This window comes from Oncorhynchus tshawytscha, linkage group LG01, assembly GCF_018296145.1.
Source record: "Oncorhynchus tshawytscha isolate Ot180627B linkage group LG01, Otsh_v2.0, whole genome shotgun sequence".
NCBI classification, from domain to species: domain Eukaryota; kingdom Metazoa; phylum Chordata; class Actinopteri; order Salmoniformes; family Salmonidae; genus Oncorhynchus; species Oncorhynchus tshawytscha.
In genome coordinates this window covers 90,944,398-90,960,581 of record NC_056429.1, presented here as the reverse complement: position 1 = coordinate 90,960,581, position 16,184 = coordinate 90,944,398, and the positions used below count along the sequence as shown (strand labels likewise).

The following is a 16,184-nucleotide window of genomic DNA, read 5'->3' as shown; positions in this document are numbered from 1 at the left end:
TTAACACAGTTCTCCTGGTGGTTAAGAAGAGGTCAGAGGTAACAGTGGTAATATTAACACAGTTCTCCTGGTGGTTAAGAAGAGGTCAGAGGTAACAGTGGTAATATTAACACTGTTCTCCTGGTGGTTAAGAAGAGGTCAGAGGTAACAGTGGTAATATTAACACTGTTCTCCTGGTGGTTAAGAAGAGGTCAGAGGTAACAGTGGTAATATTAACACTGTTCTCCTGGTGGTTAAGAAGAGGTCAGAGGTAACAGTGGTAATATTAACACTGTTCTCCTGGTGGTTAAGAAGAGGTCAGAGGTAACAGTGGTAATATTAACACTGTTCTCCTGGTGGTTAAGAAGAGGTCAGAGGTAACAGTGGTAATATTAACACTGTTCTCCTGGTGGTTAAGAAGAGGTCAGAGGTAACAGTGGTAATATTAACACTGTTCTCCTGGTGGTTAAGAAGAGGTCAGAGGTAACAGTGGAAATATTAACACAGTTCTCCTGGTGGTTAAGAAGAGGTCAGAGGTAACAGTGGTACAATAACACTTTTCTCCTCTTTCTGTCTTCTGCTGTTACTCTACTCAACTTTCTGGAGGTTTTCCTTCTCTCCCCCACTACTCTTTTTGATCTCACACCCACACACACATCCAGCTGTGAACAACAACCTGGCGTCCACAGCTGGGTGTATGTGGGGAGTGGAAGCTGATGAGCTGTGTCTGAATAGACTTGCTGTGTTGTACAGGAAAGCAGGAGACCGTCCCCTTTACCGAGCCACTCGTGAGTACACACACACTGTGCTCTGCTTGCCACCTCAATGGTATGATAGTATGATAGACTAGGAATAGAATTTGGTTGTTGGAAAGAAGATCCAAACCTGACTGCAATGTCACAAGACTGTCCAAGTGCTGATGGCTGGTGTTGTCTACTGGGCTACAGAACAACAACACACACATGTAGTATACCGGGCCACACACACCCCAGGCCTAACTGGGGTTGGCATCTTTTCCACTGGTGACCTAATGTCTGCCACAGTGTGTGTGTCTCAGTGGGAGCACTGGGTGTAATCAGAACCAACAGTCTGCCTGCTCCGAGAGCCTCAATTCAGAATTCTGCTCCATTCTGCTCCGTTCTGTTCTGCTCTGGGCTGCTCAGTTCTACTCCATGCTGGTCCGTTCTGGTCTGTTCTGGTCCATTCTGCTCCGTTCGGCTACATAAGTTACTGCATGGCGAGAGAGGTAGTGATTTAGTAGTTACTGCATGCTAAGAGAGGTAGTGATTTAGTAGTTACTGCATGCTAAGGGAGGTAGTGATTTAGTAGTTACTGCATGGTAATAGAGGTAGTGATTTAGAAGTTACGGCATGGTAAGAGAGGCAGTGATTTAGTAGTTACTGTCACGCCCTGATCTGTTTCACCTGTCCTCCTGCTTGTCTCCACCTCCCTCCAGGTTTCGCCCATCTTCCCCATTATCCCCTGTGTACTGTATATACCTGTGTTTTCTGTCTGTCTGTTGCCAGTTCGTGGTGTTTGTTCAAGCCTAGCAGCGCTTTGTCTCAGCTCCTGTACTTCCCTCATCTCTCTTTTTCTCGTCCTCCTGGTTTTTGACCTTTGCCTGTCCCTGACCCTGTACCCACCCACCTGACCACTACCCGTCTCTGACCCTGAGCCTGCCTGCCATCCAGTACCTTTCCTCCACCTCTGGATTACCAACCTCTGCCTGACCTGATCCTGACTACTGTCCTATCACTTGGCCTCTGCTCTGGATTATCGACTCCTGCCTTCCTTGACCAGTCGTTTGCCTGCCCCTGTGTTTACAATAAACACTGTTACTTCACACAGCCTGCACTTGGGTCTTACCTTGATTCCGGATAGTACAAACTGACCATGACTGACCCAGCAGACTTGGACCAGCTCAGCAACGCCATCCCCTCCCAAGGAGCCCTCATTGGTAGACACTAGGAGATGCTTTGTGGTCTGATGGAAGGGTTCCAGGATGTGGCCGAACGTCACAACCTAAAGCATTGGGACACTTTGCGGGAGCAATTCTGTGGGTTGCCTACTAGGCAGCCTACCACGACAGTAAACTCCCAGCCCCTCAGTAACCCGGCTGGTAGAAGCGCCGTCACCCCGGTTTTCGCGGGAACCCCACTTACCTCCCCCGGACTGCTACGATAGAGATTCCAGAACCTGCTGGGCCTTTCTCTCCCAGTGCTCCCTCATTTTCGAGCTGCAGACTTCTTCATTCCCCTCGGACCGCTCGAAGATAGCGTACACTTTTAAACTGGTGTCCAGGAGGGCACTCGCCTGGGCCACGGCAGTGTGGGAGCAACAATCCACCATCTGCCTCAGTCTGGAGGTATTGTGGCGGAGGTGAGAAAAGTTTTGAGGCTCCGGTGTCCCGGAGAGAGGCTGCCCGGAAGTTACACAAGCTTCGGCAGGGCTCCCTCAGTGTGGCAGACTAAGCGTTGGAGTTCCACACACTGGCAGTGGAGGGTACCTGGAACCCGGAAGTGCAGTTCGACACATTCCTGCACGGATTATCGGCGAGGGTAAAGGACGAGCTTTCAGCCCAGGAACTACCGACGGATCTCGACTCACTCATCGGCTTAACCATCCAGTTCGACGGACGGTTACGGGAACGTAGGAGGGAGAAGAGGTCTGATTGCGGTCTCAATCACTCACTCAAGGAGACCACCTTGCCTCTGATGAACTCTGGAAGTCCCCGAGAGGATCTGCGCTTACCCGAGATTCCTCCAAGAGCCTCCGAAGACTGCCGAGTTGCCGCTTCTCTTACCAGGTAGTGGTTCAGCAGTTACTGAACTTGAAGCATAGGACATTATAGTACATTAACACACCACCCTCAAATTGGCAATCAGCCAAAGTATTCACACTGCACTGCAGGAGCTCTCTCATTGACTAGGTAAACCACTTGAGTTGTTTACATCACACACACACACACACAGAGTAAGCTCTCTGTCAATGCTTCGGCCCCTAGGGGGGTGTAGAGTCAACCTGAACCTCCTAACCACAGAGATACAGAGAGAACAAATCACAGGATCAAAGCATTAATCACTACCTGTCAGAAAGGTACAGCCACACTAGGGGAGAGAGGAGGGGATGTCAAACATCAACCCCCCCACCTTCTTCTCCTCCTGCCTTCAGAGCTCTCAAATCACCTTTAAAGTTTCAACAAACCAATCTCAGGTAGTGCCCCCTCCCCTACGCCTTCTTCCACTCTCCTGTTCTCATACTTCTGTTCTAGCAGGAGTACAAAGCAGTCTCCTGAGAGAGCAGATAAGGGGAGATGAGGCACGGCCCGCGTAGGGCCCCTCTCGCCAACACAGCTACGGCTATTTATCGACTTTAATTACATGGTTAATATGGGAATGTACAATGGTACAGCAACGTTAATCTCCTGAAAGCACTCACCTTCCCAAAAAACCCTCACTTCTCAGCCTGAATGCAGGGCTTAATTAGGCAGACTAGAGAGAGGGGAGGTAACGTGTAAATCCCTTATTTGTGTATTAGTCGGGATTTGGAGATGAAACGAGAGCCTGTGATTGGATGGAGGATTCTGAGTTAGACCCAGGGGTGCTGTGTGCCCTGGCTACGCCTGCAATATGTACACACGTACACACGTACACACACACACACACACACAAACAAATGTAATCTCCACAGTACTGACTTTGCCTGTGGTTGTTCACTATTTGTCACGACTTCCGCCGAAGTCGGTTCCTCTCCTTGCTCGGGCGGCGTTCGGCGGTCGATGTCACCGGTCTTCTAGCCATCGCCTATCCACCTTCATTTTCCATTTGTTTTGTCTTGTTTTCCTACACACCTGGTTTACATTTCCCTCATTACTTGTCGTGTATTTAACCCTCTGTTCCCCCCATGTCTGTGTGTGAAATTGTTTGTTCTAGTGCTTGTATTTGTGACTGGTGCGCAACGGGTTTTGTACCCATATTTTGTATTTCTGGATGTCGTTGGTTTTGATAATTAAACTGCTCTGGTTATTACCCAGTTCTGCTCTCCTGCGTCTGACTTCCCTGCCACCAGTTACGCACCCCTTACACTATTGAATATATGTCAATGAATTGTCTGCTAAATTACCATGTTATATTACTACACTGATCCAAATTATAAACGCAACAAGTGCTGAGGGTGCTGAGGAGTATTTCTGTCTGTAATAAAGCCCTTTAGTGGGGGAAAACTAATTCTGAGTAGGTGGGCCTGCCAGCCAAGTGGCTGGGCCTATGCCCTCCAAGGCCCAGTCATGTGAAATCCATGATTAGGACCTAAGGAATTTATTTAAATTGATTGATTTCCTTATATAAACTGTAACTCAGTACCATTTGGGAAATTGTTGCATGTTGCATCATATTTTTGTTAAGTATATGTTATATTACTATATTATATTGCTATCAGGTAACTCTTTCTTTTTGACTCATTCTCTTTCCAGGAGATGTTTAAGTTTCATGTAGACAAGCTGAAAGAGAAGTGTAAGGTATCTCAGCCGAGCACCGCAGTAGAGGAATAAGACTGTCCTTTTGTTTTAGTTGTTTTTTAGAAGCTGTAGAAACATCTTGTCTAGTAGCTGGTTGTTTTATTACTTCAGTTGATTTAATCCTTTACTAATTTTGTCCCAAGAATTATCGGGATTTTGCACCAGCACAAAACTTACATAATCTTTCCATCTTCAACACCGACCCTTTTTCTGTGTGACTTACTAAACCTTCCAGAAGCTTTTCACGATACCCTTTACTGGCACACACATTGTTATGCTTTAATAACCATAACCTACATTAAGAAAAAGATTAGGAGCTGTAGAAACAAAAATAAGGAGAGAAAGAGATTGAAAAAGGAACAAGCAAAAGTTGTTGATGGATATCTGCCAGAGTGGCGTTCTAATCTTTTGCCAAGATAAAAATAAGTCTGTAATTTAAACGAATTCACACAATATAGTACTTTGCTGCCATCCAGCAGCGGAGGGTAGTACTCCAACAAGAGCATTGGTTCGTTTACAGTCTTAACAATGCGACAACAGACAGTTTCCGTAACCACGGTTTCACCAGTCCTGGCTGGACTTCCGCTTGATAAATTAGGGCAGCATGAAACACACCACAACAGCAATGTGAACCAGGTTGCTTCCACCACCTGGACAGACACAAAGGTCAAATATATCATTATACTTCATGGTTGGTCCTCGGGTGGTAGAGCGTGTTGTTATAACGCTAGGATGGTGGGTTCAAATCCTAGGACCACTTATTGGTAAAACGTAAATGCAAGCAAGACTAAGTTGCTTTGGATAAAAGTGTCTGCTAGACGATATACAGTTGAAGTCGGAAGTTTACATACACTTAGGTTGGAGTCATTAAAACTCGTTTTTCAACCACTCCACAAATTTCTTGTTAACAAACTATAGTTTTGTCAATTTGGTTAGGACATTTACTTTGCGCATGACATAGGTCATTTTTCAGATTATTTCAGTTATAAATCACTGTATCACAATTCCAGTGGGTCAGAAGTATATATACACTAAGTTGACTGTGCCTTTAAACAGCTTGGAAAATTCCAGAAAATGATGTCATGGCGTTAGAAGCTTCTGATAGGCTAATTGACATCATTTGAGTCAATTGGAGGTGTACCTGTGGATGTATTTCAAGGCCTACCTTCAAACTCAGTGCCTCTTTGCTTGACATCATGGGAAAATCAAAAGAAATCAGCCAAGACCTCAGAAAATAAATTGTAGACCTCCAAAAGTCTGGTTCATCCTTGGGAGAAAGTTCCAAATGCCTGAAGGTACCACGTTCATCTGTACAAACAATAGTATGCGAGTATAAACACCATCGCAAGTATAAAAACCACACAGCAGTCATACCACTCAAGAAAGAGACATGTTCTGTCTCCTAGAGATGAACGTATTTTGGTGCGAAAAGTGCAAATCAATCCCAGAACAACAGCAAAGGACCTTGTGAAGATGCTGGAGGAAGCAGGTACAAAGTATCTATATCCACATTAAAACGAGTCCTATATCGACATAGCCTGAAAGACTGCTTAGCAAGGAGGAAGCCACTGTTCCAAAACCACCATAAAAAAGCCAGACTACGGTTTGCAACTGCACATGGGGACAAAGATCATGCTTTTTGGAGAAATGTCCTCTGGTCTGATGAAACAAAAAATGACAATGACCCCAAGCATACTTCCAAAATTGTGGCAAAATGGCTTAAGGATAACAAAGTCAAGGTATTGGAGTGGCCATCACAAAGCCCTGACCACAATCCTATAGAAAATTTGTGGGCAGAACTGAAAAAGCATGTGCGAGCAAGGAGGCCTACAAACCTGACTCAGTTACACCAGCTCTGTCAGGAGGAATGGGCCACAAATTCCCCAACTTTTTGTGGGGAGCTTGTGGAAGGCTACCCAAAATGTTTGACCCAAGTTAAACACTTTAAAGGCAATGCTACCAAATACTAATTGAGTTTATGTAAACTTCTGACCCACTGGGAATGTGATGAGAGAAACAAAAGCTGAAACAAATAATTCTCTCTACAATTATTTGGACATTTCACATTCTTAAAATAAAGTGGTTATCCTAACTAACCTAAGACAGGGAATCTTTACTATAATTAAATGTCAGGAATTGTGAAAAACTGAGTTTAAATGTATTTGGCTAAGGCGTATGTAAACTTCCGTATATATGATATTTCAGTTTGGGGTCTGAATACTTTCCGAATGCACTGTATCTTCCTTCTCTGGTCAGCTCTTTGTGTCCATCCATATGTCTTCATATCTTCCTTCTCTGGTCAGCTCTTTGTGTCCATCCACAGTGCAGGTGCATTTATACGGAGACTTGATTACACACAGGTGGATTGTATTTATCATCATTAGTCATTTAGGTCAACATTGGATCATTCAGAGATCCTCACTGAACTTCTGGAGAGAGTTTGCTGCACTGAAAGTAAAGGGGCTGAATAATTTTGCACGCCCAATTTTTCAGTTTTTGATTTGTTAAAAAAGTTTGAAATATCCAATAAATGTCGTTCCACTTCATGATTGTGTCCCACTTGTTGTTGATTCTTCACAAAAAAATACAGTTTTATATCTTTATGTTTGAAGCCTGAAATGTGGCAAAAGGTTGCAAAGTTCAAGGGGGCCGAATACTTTCGCAAGGCACTGTATATATACATACACAATACATGGACTACTGATATTTATACACCATCCATGGACTACTGATATTTATATATACATACACAATACATGGACTACTGATATTTGTACACCATCCATGGACTACTGATATTTATATATACATACACATTACATGGACTACTGATATTTGTACAGCATCCATGGACTACTGATATTTATACACCATCCATGGACTACTGATATTTATACACCATCCATGGACTACTGATATTTATATATACATACACAGTACGTGGACTACTGATATTTATACACCATCCATGGACTACTGATATTTATACACCATCCATGGACTACTGATATTTATACACCATCCATGGACTACTGATATTTATACACCATCCATGGACTACTGATATTTATACACCATCCATGGACTACTGATATTTATACACCATCCATGGACTACTGATGTTTATATATACGTACACAATACATGGATTACTGATATTTATACACTACCATTCAAAAGTTTGGTGTCACTTAGAAATGCCCTTGTTTTTTAGAGAAAAGCTATTTTTTGTCCATCAAAACAACATCAAATTGATCAGTGTAGACATTGTTAATGTTGTAAATGACTATTGTAGCTGGAAATGGCAGATTTTTTAAATGGAATATCTACATAGGCGTACAGAGGCCTATTATCAGCAACCATCACTCCTGTGTTCCAATGGTACGTTGTGTTAGCTAATCCAAGTTTATATATTTGAAAGACTAATTGATCATTAGAAAAACATTTTGTTTCTGGCCATTTTGAGCATGTAATCGAACCCACAAATGCTGATGCTCCACATACTCTAAAGAAGGCCAGTTTTATTGCTTCTTTAAATCAGGACAACAGTTCTCTCTTTATCCCTGGCTTTCTGTCTTCACTCTGTAGAGTGACAACCTGCTGAATTACCTGACAGTGGATGAGAGTCTGGCTTTCTGTCTTCCCTCTGTAGAGTGAAAACCTGCTGAGTTACCTGACAGTGGATTAGATTCTGGCTTTCTGTCTTCCCTCTGTAGAATGACAACCTGCTGAGTTACCTGACAGTGGAGGAGATATACAGAGACAGTCAGCAGATGTCATCCACAAGAAGGTGTGAATCGTACAGACTAGAGATAACCTCTAGATTAGGGCTGGCCTACAACAGAGACAGACTAGAGATAACCTCTAGACCAGGGCTCACCTACAACAGATACAGACTAGAGATAACCTCTAGACCAGATCTCGCCTACAACAGATACAGACTAGAGATAACCTCTAGACCAGATCTCGCCTACAACAGATACAGACTACAGATAATCTCTAGACCAGGGCTCGCCTACAACTGATACAGACTAGAGACAACCTCTAGACCAGGGCTGGTATACAACATATACAGACTAGAGATAACCTCTAGACCAGGGCTTGCCTACAACAGATACCGACTAGAGATGACTTCTAGACCAGGGCTTGCCTACAACATACAGACTAGAGATGACTTCTAAACCAGGACTGGCTTACAACAGATACAGAATAGACCTCTAGCCCAGGGCTCGCCTACAACAGATACAGAGTAGAGATAACCTCTAGATCAGGGCTGGTATACAACTGATACAGACTAGAGATAACCTCTAGATCAGGGCTCGCCTACAACAGATACAGACTAGAGATAACCTCTAGATCAGGGCTGGTATACAACTGATACAGACTAGAGACAACCTCTAGATCAGGGCTGGCCTACAACAGATACAGACTAGAGATAACCTCTAGATCAGGGCTGGCCTACAACAGATACAGACTAGAGATAACCTCTAGATCAGGGCTGGCCTACAACAGATACAGACTAGAGACAACCTCTAGATCAGGGCTCGCCTACAACTGATACAGACTAGAGATAACCTCTAGATCAGGGCTCGCCTACAACAGATACAGACTAGAGATAACCTCTAGATCAGGGCTGGCCTACAACAGAGACAGACTAGAGATAACCTCTAGACCAGGGCTCACCTACAACAGATACAGACTAGAGATAACCTCTAGACCAGATCTCGCCTACAACAGATACAGACTAGAGATAACCTCTAGACCAGATCTCGCCTACAACAGATACAGACTAGAGATAACCTCTAGATCAGGGCTGGCCTACAACAGATACAGACTAGAGATAACCTCTAGATCAGGGCTGGCCTACAACAGAGACAGACTAGAGATAACCTCTAGACCAGGGCTCGCCTACAACTGATACAGACTAGAGATAACCTCTAGATCAGGGCTCGCCTACAACAGATACAGACTAGAGATAACCTCTAGATCAGGGCTGGCCTACAACAGATACAGACTAGAGATAACCTCTAGATCAGGGCTGGCCTACAACAGATACAGACTAGAGATAACCTCTAGATCAGGGCTGGCCTACAACAGATACAGACTAGAGATAACCTCTAGATCAGGGCTGGCCTACAACAGATACAGACTAGAGATAACCTCTAGATCAGGGCTGGCCTACAACAGATACAGACTAGAGATAACCTCTAGATCAGGGCTGGTATACAACTGATACAGACTAGAGATAACCTCTAGATCAGGGCTGGCCTACAACAGACACACATGAAAGAAGATACACTAGATTTTTTCGAGATTATGGTGTCAACTGTGATAAGTTGTTGACACCTGACCTCTTGGCCTGCAGGTGATGGCGGAGCTGAGTCTAGGTCATGTGACCCATAGTGTGATCGGAGGATGCATCTTCGCAGGGTTCTCTATGGGAGAGAGGAGGAGGGTGTCCATTGCCATGCAGTTCCTTCAGTACCATAGTGAGGACAAAGAAGCTCTTTGGTCATTGTCTGTGCAAAATGTCAGGAGGCAAGCATGTAAAGGTTCCTTAAACAAACACATAGCTAGCTATACCATACATGACCAAAATATGTGAAGACAAATACAGGCTGTTTTACAAAACAAGTAATACTAATTTTCAACATCATGGATTATACTGTTCATTGTTAGGATAAGACTATTTCACCTTGAGCGGAAGAAAACGTTGATCATCAAAAGTCCCCACAAAGTTCAACCACTAACAAAGAGACTTGTGTCTAATAATAGACCGGAAACAGAGAGGAATGGACAGAGGGAGGAAGAGAGAGGGAGAGATGGAGGACGGGGGGCTAATGAAAGGCAGGGTTATCATACACTCTGGATTAAGCTGAGTGAATCCTTTGGGGGGTCCCAGGTGGAGTTTATCAGGGCCTGTGAACACCCAGGGGGGTGAGGGGGTTTTAGGCCTCATTCAGATTAGACAAACCACTCTCCACCCAAACACTGGGCCACATTAATGAAGGGTTCCCGTCCGCTGCCTCGCCAATCAACCAGGAAATTAATAAATCATCACACAATTAATGTATCTGTTAATTCCAGTCATCCTTTACAAAGAGGCAATCTTTTAATTGTGTTAATTGGAAAAATTAACGGGAAAGAACACACTTATCTTAAAGAGTTGTCCCTTAGAGAGGAACATTGCCAAAGTTCAACTTTGTTTTTAACATTTATACAAATTAATTTGGATTTTTATGTGTTTTTTCTATGTTAGATATTCCCTGATGTGTGACTTTGCGACATGTGATGTCGTTACAGAGGTCATCCTTCTGGACGAGCCAACCACGAGCCTCGACAGCATGACGGCCAATCAGATTGTTGTTTTACTGGCTGAGCTGGCCAGAAGGGACCGCATCTTCATAATGACCATTCACCAGCCACGCTCTGAAATTTTCAGGGTGAGGGAACAAGAACGAAGCTACTCAGTGTTATGTTCGTATATTCAGTGGTTATGTCAATCTTCAGACTGTTTTCATCCATGAGAATAGTCTGTTAATGCATTATATTCTGTTGTTGTTGAGTTATGTTAATGGTGAGGACTAACTCCAGCCCTGTGTGTTCCTCATCTCTTCAGTAGAATAGCCATAATGAGTAAAGGAGAATGGGTGTTCTGTGGCTGGCATGGGGAGATGGTGAACGTTTTCAGCACCTTTGGCTACAAGTATCCAGAATAGTAGAACCCCTTTGATATCTATGGTGCAGTAATATATTAACTTCACACAATGTATTCATGTACCACCCCTATCTCTCTATTGACCCTCCCTCCTGGTCTGTCCTACGGATTGACCAACAGTGGATCTGACATCAGTGGACACGCGCTGCAGTGAGAGAGACCACCACCAACAGTGGATCTGACATCAGTGGACACACGCTGCAGTGAGAGAGACCACCACCAACAGTGGATCTGACATCAGTGGACACGCCCTGCAGTGAGAGAGACCACCACCAACAGTGGATCTGACTTCGGTGGACACACGCTGCAGTGAGAAAGGCCACCACCTACAGCTACATGCACAATATCACCTCGTCCTATCAGGACTCAAAGATCTAAAGGAGCATGCTGGGACAGATTAAGCAGAGCTGCAAGAGGACCGACAAACTCAAGAGCAAATAGTCGCCCAGCAGCCTGGCCAAACTGGCTGTGCTTCTCAGGTCAGAGGTTAAACTACTCTGTCGCACTTGGCTTGCTAACCCACCTCAAACTATTGTATCTGCTGTACTGCTATTGCTTATGAAGGGAAATAAACATGGTTCATTTCTGAGGGTATAGTAGCCTATGATGTGGTAGCGTGACGGCACCTCCTGATTTACTGTTTGGCTCAGTCCTCCTTTCCAACCTCTCGCTTTGTCTTTCTGTAGGACTGTGAGGAACCTGTCTCAAGACTGGGTGGGGCCTGATGCTTCTGTCCCAGAACCTCATTTATGGCCTGCTTGTGGAACAGTGCACTACATTTGGTCTGAACAGGCACCCTATTCCCTGCAACAGTGCACTACATTTGGTCTGAACAGGCGCCCTATTCCCTGCAACAGTGCACTACATTTGGTCTGAACAGGCGCCCTATTCCCTGCAACAGTGCACTACATTTGGTCTGAACAGGCACGCTATTCCCTGTAACAGTTTACTACATTTGGTCTGAACAGGCGCCCTATTCCCTGTACCAGTGCACTACATTTGGTTTGTCTGAACAGGCGCCCTATTCCCTGTAACAGTGCACTACATTTGGTTTGTCTGAACAGGCATCCTATTCCCTGTACCAGTGCACTACATTTGGTCTGAACAGGCACGCTATTCCCTGTAACAGTTTACTACATTTGGTCTGAACAGGCGCACTATTCCCTGTACCAGTGCACTACATTTGGTTTGTCTGAACAGGCATCCTATTCCCTGTACCAGTGCACTACATTTGGTCTGAACAGGCACCCTATTCCCTGCAACAGTGCACTACATTTGGTCTGAACAGGCACCCTATTCCCTGTACCAGTGCACTACATTTTGTTTGTCTGAACAGGCACCCTATTCCCTGCAACAGTGCACTACATTTTGTCTGAACAGGCGCCCTATTCCCTGTACCAGTGCACTACATTTGGTTTGTCTGAACAGGCACCCTATTCCCTGTAACAGAGCACTACATTTGGTTTGTCTGAACAGGCACCCTATTCCCTGTACCAGTGCACTAGGCTTTGAAGTAGTAGATACTCACTCAGTAAGTCAGCTCAGGCTGATTTATGCTAATGTTCATCTGTGGAGAAACAATTGATAAAATATTGAGTTACAATAACAACAAAATGGTCCAATGTTGTCATAACCTGTGTTTATCTCTAGTAAAACTTTAAAGGGTGATGTCCTGGTCAAGTGGACCTTACTGTATTTGGTTAGAGGACCCTGGTCAGGGACGTTCCTCTGGATCTCTTAGAACAGTGAACCCTTCTCTTTTACCCCCTATCTCTCTCCGTCACCAATCTCACAGAGTAGGGATAAGGGATAGGGAAGGAGATAAGGGACTCGGCCAAGAGGCTTAAGGGACACCATGAGTCAATAAGCACCCAAACACCTCAAGATAGCAGCAATGGGTTTATAATGGTTATCGGTCTTGTCATGACTGTCCTGATCAGGTCAGGTTACAGGAGACCACAACCCTACAGATGATCTTTCAACCCCAACAGAGAAGGAGAGATCTAGGGGTCTGAAGATGTTGGGGTTTTATGACCCCTCACGCCCCTGGTAAATCTCAGGCCACAAGACAAATTCCTTTGTCCTGTTACTATGGTGAACCAGCCTCAGAACATTAAACATGAAATAAAGGGACTTTGGAACAATTGTTTTCGTCAGCCACAATGGTGGTCATGACGATAGATGGAATATGAAAATGAATGTCATTTTTGTTTTGTTATTAAAGGTTAATAGATGACGTTATTACGAAAACATTGTAACGTGAAGAGTTTTCCTAGTATATGTTTGCTGTTTATACATTGTACGTTGTGTGGAAAATGTCCAAATCAAAGGGAATGTTTTGGTAAAGATGAAATGTTAAGTTAGTTTTCTAAAATTGGATTTGAGAAAAACCTAGACCTTGCTCTTAACTTGGTACGCCCAGAGAATTGCCCTAAAGGCGGTTACGCCCACTTCTGACCCAAGGGTATAAAACCTGTGAGTAAAGAATTTACAGGGAAGACTACGTGACCCAAGCTGCAGCCAAGGTCTAAAAAGTCAACGAACCCAGAACGCAAAGCAAGTTTGAAGACAAATAAATATTTTTCTACCCAAGCTACGGATGAGTAGCTGTGTCTAAGCGGGTGAATTCAAGCCGGACCCCCTAGTATCCAATCCCAGCGAATCGCGGTATCTAAACGGTTTCATTCCTATGCTGTGAGCTCTGAGCTACAGAGCTGTCTGTCCTCAGAAGACCCCTTCCAGAGCAAGGGTGAGGGAACACACTCCTAAGCCAAAAGGACGCTGACATCGTGAGGACGACCAGAAAGGTGCGCCGGGGAAGTGTGTCATCGAGCAGCCTGAACGGTCCACGCAGAGGATCCTCGGAGATCATCCCCACGTAATTACATCATTATATTCTGACCCATAAGAGCGGCAGTTTGGGGCAAGGCTAGGGTTAGAATAGCATAGCTGACAAATTCACCAAAATGTATATTTCTCTCGTGTACTTTCTTTTCTCTCTCTCTTTGAAATTCCCATTGAGGGTAACACGCGCCATAGTGTGTTGGCCTGTTATACTAAGTTCTAATCAATAACCTATAATGTGTTTTGTCTATGTGTATCTTTTATCATCATTGTAGCTTTCTCGTAAATAAATATTCAACTAAGATTGGTGTGGTACGAACTCATTGGTGAGACACGGGTCCGTGCAGATTCACGGACTATACGACTTTCAGAATGAGATTGTAGAGGTAACTGGTTAATTAGCGGCTGTTGTAAAATCGATATTCTGATATTCTTTGAGTTAATTTGGGAAATAGAAACTCAATAAAAACTAGTTTTCCCATGGTGCCCCAGGTTAATGAGTTAATAATTGCTTGATTCAGATAATCACACAATTAGAAACTTTTAATCATTCGATGAACAACAGTCTAACAGTCTAATTAACTAATACAACGTCACGACAGTCTTGAACAAATCTATGTCTGAAATTACATTATACAAGAGAAACTGTAATCCAATCAGTGTAAAGGTATGATGGTAAAAACAATTAAAGGTAACCTTGTAATACTGACCTGTATGCAATAGCAGGAGGTGTGTTCATATCATAATCAATACTGGCCTAATGATGCTGTCCTCTAGTTCCTGCTCTGAGGGCCATGGCTGACCAGGAGAGTAAGGATGGTCTGTACCAGAAGTGACAGATGTTCTTGGCCTACATCTTCCACATCCTCCCCTTCAGCATTGTCAGCGTGCTCATCTTCCTCTCCTTCCTGTACTGGTAGCTTTCTGTGTGTGAATGTGTCAGATGTGGCTGGTAGGGGGAGCTGTAGGAGAACAGGCTTGTTGGAATGGAAAAAATAGAACAATGGTGTGGTTTCCATTTAGTACTCCTATAACTCCTCCCACTGGCCTCTGCGGTGTCTGTATGTCCATGTTCACCATGCAGATTTGCATTCACAGTCCCCCACACGCGACTGTGTGTCCTTGCATATGAGTCTCCTTCTCTCCCAGGACGCTGGACGTGAGCCTAGAGATGTGGAGGTTCCTGGTGCCCCATGTGGCGGGGGAGCTGCTGACCCTGGTGCTGTGGGAGTGGCGCATGGTCAACACAGGAAAGGCCCTTCTCAATGTGACTGGCGTCAAGGTGGGCACTGGATTCCTCAGGTCAGACCACTACTAGGAAGTATGGACTTGTGTTTTCAGTGTCTTAATTGTCATGCTATTGCACATACCCATTAACAATTCATGTATCTGATGCTGAAAGGAAATGATTGGTACTGGTGACATTTTATTTGGGCTCCCATCACCACTGTCAAATATGTAAACTACGGACCATAAGTGAACTGATGGTCCTGTCCCTCTCGCTCTATAGAAGTAACCAGCAGATACATGTGCTGCTCCAGTGGCTCAGCAGTACGGCTGTAAGCTGCTCATGGCCTCAACTTCACTTGCAGTTAGAGGTTTGGAATGAGTCTATCTCCAATAAAGAAGCCAGTGAAACCAGTGGCCAAATGAATCAGGGGATTCTGTGATGCGTGCACTGTAACAGTATGGTACATTCCTATCAGGTTTCCCTAAAGAGCCAATGTCGAGATCTTGCATTGTACTGTATCGCCTAATCCAGTGTTTTCCAACCCTGGTCCCCCAGGACCCCCAACAGTACAGTTTCATTGTAGCCCTTGACAAACACACCTCATTCAACTCATTGAGGGCTTGTTGATTAGTAGACAAGTTGAATCAGGTGTGCATGTCCAGGGTTACAATAAAAATGTGTACTGTTGGGGGTACTGGAGGACCAGGGTTGGGAAACACTGGACTAATCATTAGTTTATTCATGTAATCATGTACGGTATGTGGTCGAATCTATGCACTGAGTCTGGGGTTAATTATTTCTGTCCATGTTCTATGCAGGTACATGCAGAATACCTCTGGCAGGCGCCTGTCTGGTGACAGATGGAGATGACAGCATAGACCAGGGTTACCCAGGAG

The 16,184-nt window shown here is 44.3% G+C and overlaps 1 pseudogene; it reads left to right on the top strand.

Moving 5' to 3' along the window:
* Nucleotides 1-1,872: 1,872 nt before the first annotated feature.
* On the top strand, nucleotides 1,873-15,520 carry LOC112261458 (annotated as a pseudogene).
* The last annotated feature ends 664 nt before the right edge of the window (nucleotides 15,521-16,184 follow it).